This window comes from Schistocerca americana, chromosome 7 (genome assembly GCF_021461395.2).
Source record: "Schistocerca americana isolate TAMUIC-IGC-003095 chromosome 7, iqSchAmer2.1, whole genome shotgun sequence".
NCBI lineage: Eukaryota > Metazoa > Arthropoda > Insecta > Orthoptera > Acrididae > Schistocerca > Schistocerca americana.
Window position 1 is genome coordinate 372,746,171 of NC_060125.1, and position 13,650 is coordinate 372,759,820.

The window sequence follows — 13,650 nt, forward strand, 5'->3', positions numbered from 1 at the left end:
TTAGGGACTGATGACATTAGCAGTTAAGTCCCATAAGATTTCAGATGCATTTGAACAATTTTTTGCAATTACACATAGTTTTCAATTAGACATCATGCTGTTATCCCATCATGTAGTAATTTCCAATCGCTTTTCATTTAATGCGACAATAGCTATTTTCGAGTTTACATTTTCGATTCTACTTAATCAAATTTCGTGTGTAGAATGCTTTTTGGTGAGATGCTCTCACGTTCACTTACTGATCAATGAGCTCAATTTTTTATGCATTGGTTTATTTCTAAACTAGCCGAATAGCCATCGTTATCCGTGTGTAAATTTATTTCAGTCTTCTATTAGTCCTTATCCCTCTCCCCCCCCCCCCCCCCCCCCGTCTTTATCTGTCTATCTGCTCCTCTACTTCTTCTTCCATCTTCTCCTCTCCTCACTTTCTGTCCTCCTCCTATTCCCTTTCTCCGTCCATTTCCTCCTCCCTCTATCAGTCCATCTGATCCTCTCTCTGTCTTTATCCATATCCTTATTTTTCCTTTCTCTGTCCATCTGCTCCTCCCCTCTCTGTCCCTCTGTCTATCAGCTCTTTCCCCATCTTTCCATCTACTCATCCCCCTCTCCATCTGCTCCTCAGCCTCTATCACCCCCTCACCTCCTCTATTTCTCGACTTCCTCCTGCCCCTCTCCCTGTCCACCTCAACATGCCCCCTCTCTCTGTCGATTCTCTTTTTACTCTTTTCTCTGTCCAGCTCCTCTTCCAAACTAGCTCCGTTCATCTCTTCCTCCTCCCTTCTCTGTTCATCTCCTTCTCTTTCCTTTCTCAGTCCACCTCTTCCTCTTCCTTGTCTCTGTCCATCTCGCTGCGCGGAGTGGCCGCGCGATGTGGGTTGCCAAGTCACCGACTGTGCTGACTGTGCGGCCTCTCCCGCAGGACGTTGTAGTCCTCCCTCGGGCATGGGTGTGTGTGTTGTTCTTAGAATAAATTAGTTTAAGTATTGTGTAAGTATAGGGATCGATGACCTCAGCAGTTTGGTCCCTTAGGAATTCACAGACATTTTAACTTTTTTCTCCATCTCCTCTTCCACCCTTCATCCCTATTTCCTACTCCCCCTCTTCTGTCCATCTCCTCCTCCCCCGTACCTGTGTCCATCTCTCCTTCCGCCTCTCTGTCCGTTCATCTCTTTCTCCCACGATCTCTCTCCACATTATCATCCACACTCTAGCGATTGCTGGTTCTTACAGATAGTAAGTAATTTGTGTACCGGGTTTGGTCCAGACTGATCCATGGGTTTAGAAGGAGCTTTTTACTCGTGGCTTCGCCCGCCTACGCACGTCACATTTTATTTTATTTATTTATTTATTTTTCAGTTATCAGTCTTCTGACTGGTTTGGTGTGACCTACCACGAATTCCTCTCCTGTGCCAGCCTCTTCATTCCAGAGTATCCGTTGAAACCTACGTCCTCAATTATTTGATGGATGTACTCCAATGTCTGTCTTCCTCAACAGGGTTTTTTCTTTCTACAGCCCACTCTAGTACCATGGAAGTCATTCCCTGATCTCTTAACAGATGGGGTTCTGTCTCTTCTCCTTGTCAGTGTTTTCCACGTTTCCCTTTCGTCTCCGATTCTGCACAGAACATACTAATTCGTCACCTTATCAGTCCACCTAATTTTGAGCATTGGGCCTATACCACCACATCTGAAATGCTCCAGTTCTCTTCAGTTCATATTTTCCCACAGCCAATATTTCCCACCATGCAGTTCTGTGCTCCAAATGTACATTCACAGAATTTTTTTCCTCAAATTAAGGCCGGTATTTGATATTAGTAGACTTCTCTTGGCCAGAAATGCCTTTTTTGCCATAGCGAGTCTGCTTTAGATGTCCTCCTTGCTCCGTCCGTCATTGGTTATTTTACTGCCTAGGTAGCAGAATTCCTTAACTTCATTGACTTCGTGACCATCAATCCTGATGTTAAGTTTCTCGTTGTTCTCATTTCTACTACTTCTCATTACCTTCGTCTTTCTCCGGTTTACTCTCAAACCATTCTGTGTACTCATTAGACTGTTCATTCCGTTCAGCAGATCATTTAATTCTTCTTCACTTTCACTCAGGATAGCAATGTCATCAGCGAATCGTATCATTGATATCCTTGCACCTTGTATTTTAATTCCACTCCTGAACCTTTCTTTTATTTCCATCATTGCTTCCTCGATGTACAGATTGAAGAGTAGGGGCGAAAGGCTACAGCCTTGTCTTACACCCTTCTTAATACGAGCACTTCGTTCTTGATCGTCCACTCTTATTATTCCCTCTTGGTTGTTGTACATATTGTATATGACCCGTCTCTCCCTATAGCTTGCCCCTACTTTTTTCAGAATCTCGAACAGCTTGCACCATTTTATATTGTCGAACGCTTTTTCCAGGTCGACAAATCCTATGAAAGTGTCTTGATTTTTCTTTAGCCTTGCTTCCATTATTAGCCGTAACGTCAGAATTGCCTCTCTCGTCCCTTTACTTTTCCTAAAGCCAAACTGATCGTCACCTAGCGCATTCTCAATTTTCTTTTCCATTCTTCTATATATTATTCTTGTAAGCAGCTTCGATGCATGAGCTGTTAAGCTGATTGTGCGATAATTCTCGCACTTGTCAGCTCTTGCCGTCTTCGGAATTGTGTGGATGATGCTTTTCCAAAAGTCAGATGGTATATCGCCAGACTCATATATTCTAGACACGAACGTGAATAGTCGTTTTGTTACCACTTCCCCCAATTATTTTAGAAATTCTGATGGAATGTTATCTATCCCTTCTGCCTTATTTGACCGTAAGTCCTCCAAAGCTCTTTTAAATTCCGATTCTAATACTGGATCCCCTATCTCTTCTAAATCGACTCCTGTTTCTTCTTCTATCACATCAGACAAATCTTCACCCTCGTAGAGGCTTTCAATGTATTCTTTACACCTATCTGCTCTCTCCTCTGCATTTAACAGTGGAATTCCCGTTGCACTCTTAATGTTACCACCGTTGCTTTTAATGTCACCAAAGGTTGTTTTGACTTTCCTGTATGCTGAGTCTGTCCTTCCGACAATAATATCTTTTTCGATGTCTTCACATTTTTCCTGCAGCCATTTCGTCTTAGCTTCCCTGCACTTCCTATTTATTTCATTCCTCAGCGACTTGTATTTCTGTATTCCTGATTTTCCCGGAACATGTTTGTACTTCCTCCTTTCATCAATCAACTGAAGTCTTTCTTTTGTTACCCATGGTTTCTTCGCAGCAACCTTCTTTGTACCTATGTTTTAATTCCCAACATTTGTGATGGCCCTTTTTAGAGATGTCCATTCCTCTTCAACTGTACTGCCTACTGCGCTATTCCTTATTGCTGTATCTATAGCGTTGGAGAACTTCAAACGTATCTCGTCATTCCTTAGTACTTCCGTATCCCACTTCTTTGCGTATTGACTCTTCCTGACTAATGTCTTGAACTTCAGCCTACTCTTCGTCACTACTATATTGTGATCTGAGTCTATATCTGCTCCTGGGTACGCCTTACAATCCAGTATCTGATTTAGGAATCTCTGTCTGACCATGATGTAATCTAATTGAAATCTTCCCGTATCTCCCGGCCTTTCCCAAGTATACCTCCTCCTCTTGTGATTCTTGAACAGGGTATTCGCTATTACTAGCTGAAACTTGTTACAGAACTCAATTAGTCTTTCTCCTCTTTCATTCCTTGTCCCAAGCCCATATTCTCCTGTAACCTTTTCTTCTACTCCTTCCCCTACAACTGCATTCCAGTCGCCCATGACTATTAGATTTTCGTCCCCCTTTACATACTGCATTACCCTTTCAATATCCTCATACACTTTCTCTATCTGTTCATCTTCAGCTTGCGACGTCGATTCTGTCGATTCTGATTAGAACAACCCGGTCACTGAACTGTTCACAGTAACACACCCTCTGCCCTACCTTCCTATTCATAACGAATCCTACACCTATTACACCATTTTCTGCTGCTGTTGATATTACCCGATACTCATCTGACCAGAAATCCTTGTCTTCCTTCCACTTCACTTCACTGACCCCTACTATATCTAAATTGAGCCTTTGCATTTCCCTTTTAAGATTTTCTAGTTTCCCTACCACGTTCAAGCTTCTGACATTCCACGCCCCGACTCGTAGAGCGTTATCCTTTCGTAGATTATTCAATCTTTTTCTCATGGTAACCTACCCCTTGGCAGTTCCCTCCCGGAGATCCGAATGGGGGACTATTCCGGAATCTTTTCCCAATGGAGAGATCATCATGACACTTCTTCAATTACAGGCCACATGTCCTGTGGATACACGTTACGTGTCTTTAATGCAGTGGTTTCTATTGCCTTCTGCATCCTCATGTCGTTGATCATTGCTGATTCTTCCGCCTTTAGGGGCAATTTCCCACCCCTAGGACAAGAGAGTGCCCTGAACCTCTATCCGCTCCTCCGCCCTCTTTGACGAGGCCGTTGGCAGAATGAGGCTGACTTCTTATGCCGGAAGCCTTCGGCCGCCAATGCTGATTATTTATCAAACTTTAGGCAGTGGTGGGGATCGAACCCGGGACCGAAGACGTTTTGATTATGAATCAAAGACGCTACCCCTAGACCACCGGCGAATATGTCCACATCCGTGTCTTAAACCCTTTTTAATCCTAGCACTTCGTTCTTTGACGTTCATTTTTATAATTCCCTCTTGGCTATTGTACATATGGTATATTACCCATCTCTCACTATAGCTTACATCTATTTTTCTCAGAATTTAGAATATATTGCGCCATTTTACATTATCGTACTCCTTTTCCAGGTCGACAAATATTTTGACCATGTCTCGAATTTCATTTAGTTTTGTTTCCACTATCAACCGCATCGTCGGAATTCCATCTCCAGTGCCTTGACATTTCCTAAAGCCAAACTGATCGTCATGTAACACATCCTCAATTTTCCTTTCCCTTCTACTGTATATTATTCTTGTCAGCGACTTGGACGCATGAGCTGTTAAGTTGGTTGTGCGACAATTCTCGCACTTGTCAGCTCTTGCAGTCTTCGGAATTGTGTGGATGATATTTTGTCGAAAACCAGATGGTATGTCGCCAGACTCATACATTCTACACACCAACGTGAGTAGTCGCTTTGTTGCCACTTCCCCCAATGATTTTAGAAATTCTGATGAAACGTTATCTATCGCTTCTGCCTTATTAGATCATAAGACTTTCGATACTCCCTGAAATTCTGATTCTACTACTAGGTCCCCTACCTCTTCTAAATCGACTCCTATTTCTTCTTCTTTCACATCAGACGAATCTTCCCCGTCATGGAGGCTTTCAATGTACTCTATCCACCTATCCGCTCTCTCGTCTAATTTCAACAGAGTAATTCCCGTTGCACTCTTAATGTTACCATCCTTTCCTTTATTTCCGCCGAACGTTGTTTTGGCTTTCCTATACGCTGAGTCAATCTTTCCAACAATCATTTCTTTTTCGAATTTTTCACATTTTTCATGCAGCCATTTTGCCTTAGCTTCCCTGCACATCCTATTCGTTTTATTCCTCAGTGACCTGTGTTTCAGTATTCCTGAATTTCCCTTAACATTTTTGTAATTCCTTTTTTGATTGATCAACTGAAGTATTTCTTCTGTTACCCATGATTTCTTCGCAGTTACCTGCTTTTTGCCGATGTTTTTCTTTGCAGCTTCTGTGATTGCCCTTTTTAGAAATGCCCATTCCTCTTCAACTGCACTCGCTACTGAGCTATTCTTTATTGCTACATCTACAGCCTTAGAGAACTTCAAGCGTATCTCGTCATTCCTTAGTCATTCCGTATCGCATTTCTTTGTGAATTGACTCATCTTGGCTATTGTGTTAAACTTACTCCTACTCTCCATCACTAGTGCATTTTGATCTGAGTCTATATCAGCTCCTGGTTACGTCTTATAATCCAGTACCTGATTTTGGAATATTTCTCTGACCATGATGTAATCTAACAGAAACTTTCCCGTCTCACCCGCCCTGTTCCAAGTATACATCCTCTTGTGATTCTTGAACAGAGTATTCGCTATTACTTGCTTAAATTTATGACAGAACGTAATTAGTCTTTCTCCTCTGTCATTCCTTGTCCCAAGCCCATATTCTCCTGTAACCTTTTCTTCTGCTCCTTCTCCTACAAGTGCTTTCCAGCCCCCCATGAGTATTAGATTTTCATCTCCTTTACGTACTGTATTACCCTTTCAATATCCTCATATACTTTATCTGTCTCTTCATCTTCAGCTTGCGACGTCGGCACGCATACCTAAACTATCGTTGTCGTTGTTGGGTTGCTGTCGATTCTGATAAGAATAAACCCATCACTAAACTGTTCACAGTACACACTACCTTTCTATTCATAACGAATCCTACACCCTTTATACCATATTCTGCTGCTGTTGATATTACCCTATACTCATCTGACCCGAAATCCTTGTCTACATTTCATTTCACTTCACTGACTCCTGTTGTATTTATATCAAGACTTTGCATTTCCCATTTCAAATTTTCTAGATACCCTACCACGTTCAAGCTCTGACATTCCACGACCCGACTCGTAGAGCGTTATCCTTTCGTTCGTTATTCAGTCTTTCGCTCATGGTCATCTCCTCCTTGGCATTCCCCTCCCGGAGATCCGAAAAGGGGACTATTCCGGAATCTTTTGGCAATGGAGAGAGCATTATGACAATTTTTCAATTACGGGACACATGTCCTGTGGATACACGTTATGTGTCTTTAATTCAGTCGTTTCCATCGCCTTCTGAATCCTCATGCCGTTGATCATTGCAGATTCTTCCACCTTTAGGGCTGTTTCCTACCGCAAGGACAAAAGAGTGCCCTGGACCTCTGTCCACTGCTCTGCCCTCTTTGACAAGGGCGTTGGCAGGATGAGGGTGACCATACCGGAAGTTAGGGGAATGCAGTAGGTGGTATAGCACTTAGCAGCCCCATCAGTCAAATAAATCAGTAACAGCTTGCACTGCACTGTACATGCTCGAGCATTTTCCTGCAAAATGTTGGTCAGTTCCTGCAGAAAGTGTCAGCACTTTTGTTTCTGAGCTGGTCGTAGGTTGTTTCCAAAAATGAACGGCATAGAGACAGAAGTGATGACACTTTCTGCAGGACCTGCTCAAGCACGTACAGTGCAAGTTGTTACTTATTTGTTTGACTGGTGGGGCTTCTAAGTGCTATACCACCTACTGCACTCCCCTGAATTAAGCCCTCGTAAGTTCAACTCGTTTTCTAAACTGAAGGAAACACTTCACGGCATTGGCTTCAGATCTACGAAGGCAGTTCAATAAGTAATGCAACACATTTTTTTTCTGAAACAGGGGTTGTTTTATTCAGCATTGAAATACACCAGGTTATTCCCCAATCTTTTAGCTACACAACACTATTTTTCAACGTAATCTCCATTCAATGCTACGGCCTTACGCCACCTTGAAATGAGGGTCTGTATGCCTGCACGGTACCATTCCACTGGTCGATGTCGGAGCCAACGTCGTACTGCATCAATAACTTCTTCATCATCCGCGTAGTGCCTCCCACGGATTGCGTTCTTCGTTGGGCCAAACATATGGAAATCCGACGGTGCGAGATCGGGGCTGTAGGGTGCATGAGGAAGAACAGTCCACTGAAGTTTTGTGAGCTCCTCTCGGGTGCGAAGACTTGTGTGAGGTCTTGCGTTGTCATGAAGAAGGAGAAGTTCGTTCAGATTTTTGTACCTACGAACACGCTGAAGTCGTTTCTTCAATTTCTGAAGAGTAGCACAATACACTTCAGAGTTAATCGTTTGACCATGGGGAAGGACATCGAACAGAATAACCCCTTCAGCGTCCCAGAAGACTGTAACCATGACTTTACCGGCTGAGGGTATGGCTTTAAACATTTTCTTGGTAGGGGAGTGGGTGTGGCGCCACTCCATTGATTGCCGTTTTGTTTCAGGTTCGAAGTGATGAGCCCATGTTTCATCGCCTGTAACAATCTTTGACAAGAAATTGTCACCCTCAGCCACATGACGAGCAAGCAATTCCGCACAGATGGTTCTCCTTTGCTCTTTATGGTGTTCGGTTAGACAACGAGGGACCCAGCGGGAACAAACCTTTGAATATCCCACCTGGTGAACGATTGTGACAGCACTACCAACAGAGATGTCAAGTTGAGCACTGAGTTGTTTGATGGTGATCCGTCGATCATATCGAACGAGTGTGTTCGCACGCTCCGCCATTGCAGGAGTCACAGCTGTGCACGGCCGGCCCGCACGCGGGAGATCAGACAGTCTTGCTTGACCTTGCGGCGATGATGACACACGCTTTGCCCAACGACTCACCGTGCTTTTGTCCACTGCCAGATCACCGTAGACATTCAGCAAGCGCCTATGAATGTCTGAGATGCCCTGGTTTTCCGCCAAAAGAAACTCGATCACTGCCCGTTGCTTGCAACGCACATCCGTTACAGACGCCATTTTAACAGCTCCGTACAGCGCTGCCACCTGTCGGAAGTCAATGAAACTATACGAGACGAAGCGGGAATGTTTGAAAATATTCCACAAGAAATTTCCGGTTTTTTCAACCAAAATTGGCCGAGAAAAAAATTGTGTTGCATTACTTATTGAACTGCCCTCGTACTACAAATTTGTCGGGTGATAGACCACGCCGCTCGGACTGTCAACACAACCTGCACTGGTAAGAGTATCCTACGACTTCCACATCGCTGGCAATGTGTTATACACAATTCCGGTGACTACTCTGAAGATCAGTAAAACTTTGAAACACGTATCTATTTTGTACGAGCTGTATATAAATAGTTGCCACTGCTAAAGTTCCTGGCAACGGCCTTGCCGCAGTGGATACACCGGTTCCCGTCAGATCACCGAAGTTAAGCGCTGTCGGGCGTGGCCGGCAATTGGATGGGTGACCATCCGGGCCGCTATGTGCTGTTGCCATTTTTCGGGGTGCACTCAGCCTCGTGGTGCCAATTGAGGAGCTACTCGACCGAATAGTAGCGGCTCCGGTCAAAGAAAACCATCGTAACGACCGGGAGACCGGTGTGCTGACCACACGCCCCTCCTATCCGCATCCTCAACTGAGGATGACACGGCGGTCGGATGGTCCCGATGGGCCACTTGTGGCCTGAAGACGGAGTGCACTAAAGTTCCAACCCTCGTAGTACCAAGATAACAGTGGCTGAAATCTATGCCCCACCGTCAGGATTCCATTTCAAATAAAAGAAGTAGGTTCATATTTATAAACGTTGCAGAATCTATAACAATTTATTTTTGAGCAGCATATAATATAGTAATACACTTTATTTTTGGCGAGCACAGTGTACACCGTCGACCCAAAAACAAAAACTTCAGTCGTTCGGTTCCAGCCAAAGTTTTCGGCGGTTTCCCTTGGTAACCAAGCGAGTGCTGGCACTGGAAACCTTCTCCAAAATATTCCCGATTGGAAGTTCCGCTGCCTAGCAGAGATTTTTCTGCAACAACTAGCCCACCTCTCAGAAGCAGGAAATAAAAGGAGTGTAAAAAAGGAACCTAAACTACTTCACAGCGCATGTTTAAATAACTTTATCATTAGTTGTGTTATGTTAAAGCATTGCAGTAAAACTGACATAAGCAGTTGATAAAAAACAAACACAGCTAAGAAAACAGCTATCTCTTTCGAAATGTTGTCAAAGTATTCGCGTTCACTGTAAGAACTCGTAGATCGTGTCAAGCACGGATAGGGAAAGAGGAGCCAGTGACATACAGTGTGACGCATACTGTATGAGAAAAATTTAATAATATTGGTATTCAATAATATCTAACATTACAACGGCAACGAAAATTCCGTAATTCTATAGGTAAAGACGAAAATGCGTGCCTGAACCTTGCAAGTTATGTAGCTTAATCCCCATTATCGTAATACAGCACAGGAAAGCGTATGAATCTCTATCAAAAGTGTGCGAAGTACACTGAGGTGATGGAAGTCACGGGATAGCGATATGCACATTCAACAATGGCGGTGGTGCATTGGCGGAGCTATCATTTGTGCTCAGATTGTAACGAGAATTATACGTATAAGAATTTTTTTCTTTATGAATTTAGATAAATTAATAATAGCAATGTGTTGAATTTCTTTTTCGATTCTTTTCGTGTCATGTTAAAGAAACTGTGAGTAACTTTTGAAACGAAAATTATTTATGTTAGATTTCAAATAATGTGGTAATCAAAGGAAAGTGTATTTAATGTTAAAACTATTGTAAGATGTGAAAATTGTAATTTATACACTTGGTCCATACGTAGGTAATGCATTAGGATATGTGTAGTAGAAAACCTGTGGTGAATATCCTACCTGTAGGGGAGCGGGAAAAGGTGGAGGCAGACGAGGCGGGAAAACGCACACTGGGCGCGGTTCGACACAACGGGCTCAGTAACACAGTCGGAGGCGAGCAACAGTCGGAAGTACACGTACTGTACCGAGGAGGCTACCCAGGAAAAGTGGATTCCATTGAGCCTCGGATGAACCGATTCCGACGACTACTTGGCATGGCTATATTCTGAGGCACAAAATTGGAAAGATTACGACGCTAAGAAGATGGAAAGTGCCGATGTTGTGTGAGCCTTAGCCGTGCTTGCATGTGTGCCGTGCTGCCCGCTATCTCGCTGCCCGCCAACCGCCGCACCGACTTGCACAGGTCAAACATTTATTTCATCTTTAGAAGTGTATCTGTGTGGACCAGTGTCGAAACTGTTTCTAATGGTTCAATAATAACGTGACTTTCACCAGAATTGCTTTAGCCATGACTTATCCTGATCACTGACCTAGACAGGATCCTTACATCGTATTGTGCAATCCGAGTATCCTAAACTGAAAGTTTAATATTTGTGTTAATGAAAATTATCAGCAGATTAATCTATGCCATAAAGGAATCTATAGTTCTGTGTGCTGTTGCAAATATTGGTAAAGAACAAAAGAGTTTTTGTTGGATTGAGTTAGCGATGTTATTTAATTAATTTGAGACAGAAATAATGACAGTTAAATTATTCAGAAGTAAGACAAAAGAGTAGTTATACAGAGATTGGTAAATTTTGTGTGTTAATTTGCCTTCAGTACTTAACAGTTTCAGTATAACCACTATAACAGTTTCAGGGCCCCCCCCCCCCCTTTGCTCTTATCCATTCGTTCAAACCTTGATGTGTACTGCTCATATTTGACCAGTAAAGCTAAATTCTATATTATACCTAAGTGTATTATTGTTTTTCCATCTTTAATAGTAACATTGTATATGTGCTTTCAAAACTGCTAATTATAGGGTAATCTATGCCCGATTTCAGTCTGCTCAACACACAAAATGCAGTTAGTAGTAATCATCACTGTGTGGTGTTGTGTAAATGTAGTTCGTCCAAATTAGTACAAAAAGAGAAAACTTTAGTTCAGTGGATTTTTCGAGTTCCAAACTTTGCCATATAACGCATCATTACTACGTGTTACTATGCTTGTACATGCACCCACTTGTACAAGGAAAAACTCACTAATTGCCTAAGTAGGCTGGCGACCGAATTGTTAATTATAGGTAGCACCTACTGTGTGTACTTCGTGTCCATGCGAAAGAATAATTATACTGTACATTTGCTTGATGCATCACTGTAGTTATTGACTGAGTACAAGTCCGATCTTGCTTCTATTAGGTACACGCGGTCAACTAATGTACTAAAATCCTTGTTTATAAGGTGAAGCCCGTGAACTTATTACAGTACAGGCTTTATATAGCTAACCTACGTCCGAGCAGGGCGGTAGTGTTACAAGTGGCTTCCCGGTGACAGGACATCCAGTTGTTGTCGGTTACAAATTAACGTAAAGATTGAACAGTGGATGTTCAGTGGCACGAATAGCAATAAAAGTCAGTAAAATAAACTGCAGTGTGAGTCAAGTATAATAGTGTGGTATAGTTGGCATTTAGTATGGACAAGAACGTAGACGGGGTAGGTGCGCCGAGCGAAATGGAGAATGCGGCTGGCAGTAGCCGGAGTTTACGCGGCCAGATAACAGATGGCGTTAGCGAAAGACAGTTGGCGTACATACAATACCACGAACATGTCAATGAACAATTTGAAAGGTTGAGATCGCCTCGGACACAGCAAGGAATAAAACAGGAAGTAGAAGATGACTTTGTAGATGATAGTGGTTATGTGAATGAATCCTCTGATATGTTTAATTCTCCACAGATAAAGAAAGAACCGAAACAAACTTATGAAGTAGAACCGGAACACACGGATTCCGTAGAACAAAACAGTGTAAAAATTTTAAGCATGAACGACTTATTTGAACAATTAACTAAACAAATTGCAGGACAGAATGAGCAACTTCAAAAACAAGTCGGTAGTCAGGTTAATCAGCTCAAAACACACGTTGACGAGCAACTCAAAACACAAAATGAGCAACTTCAAAAACAAGTCGGCAATCAGGTTAATCAGCTTAAAATGCACGTTGACGAGCAACTCAAAACACAGGTGGATCAAATTAAAGCACAGGTCGAAGGACAGGGAATCAAAATTAGTAAACAAATAGAACAGGTAGAACAAAAAGTGGGTAATTTAAGTTCTGTGGTAAATACTCTGAAATTTGAAATTGATGTTATTAACAAAAATATGGATACTATGCAGGAGGAAATTGGAAACATTAATAGTAGATTCGATGTTGAAATTCTCAACATCCAAGAGAAAGTAGAACCTCTGGTTGAAACTAAGGTAGACGAAAAAGTTTTCGGTCTTAAAACTGAGGTCGTAAACAAATGTCAACACGGGATATCGCAATTGAAAAAGGTAGTTTTGGACACTGAAAGTAATTTAAGTAAAAAAGTATTCGAATGTGTTCAAAATTGTGAACAAAATACTACGAAAATTCAGGGCAAAATTTTCGATCTGGAAAGCAAAATTAAAGATAGGCCTGGTGTTGTCTGTAATGGCACACCAATTACGAAGCTATTAGAAGGCGAGGAACGCTTCGATCCAGCCAAGAAACATAACGGGTGGCATCCGTTAGATTTTATCAAAAATTGCGAGAGAGTATTTCCTGAGCACTTATCTGATCAGGAAAAGATAAACGTTGTAATTAGCGCCTTAGCGGGTGATGCTAAGCGCTGGGGAATAAATTTAAATACCGAACAAATGACGTTCGAGGAATTTAGGCAGAGATTTACGGAAGAATATTGGTCTGAACAAAAGCAGGACCATTTATGGCGCGAGTTTATCATGGCCAAACAGCATGATAACCGGGGCAGGAATTCTTTGAAAGATTTCTGCGAGCATTGGTACCGGAAATTGACGCATTTAAGAGGTCGAAGATCAGATTCAGAGATTATCTGGGAGCTATATAAAAAGCTTCCGGAGGATTCCAAGAGGTACGTAGGAAGCAATCATCGTAGCTTCCAAGCATTTCTAGAAAGGGTCGAAGATGAAGACCATTGGCGCGAAAGTCGTGCCAATTATCAAAATTTTGGTAACCGTAATAACCGACACAATGACGAACGAAACGACGGCGATGGATTTCGCGTCAATGTAATACAGAGAGGAAGAGGCAGAGGAAGAGGCAGAGGAAATAATCCAGGTCGCGGTAGAGGGTATACC

General features: G+C 42.5%; 1 pseudogene; it reads left to right on the plus strand.

Moving 5' to 3' along the window:
• Window positions 1–8,867: 8,867 nt before the first annotated feature.
• Window positions 8,868–8,985, plus strand: LOC124623231 (annotated as a pseudogene).
• Window positions 8,986–13,650: the final 4,665 nt, after the last annotated feature.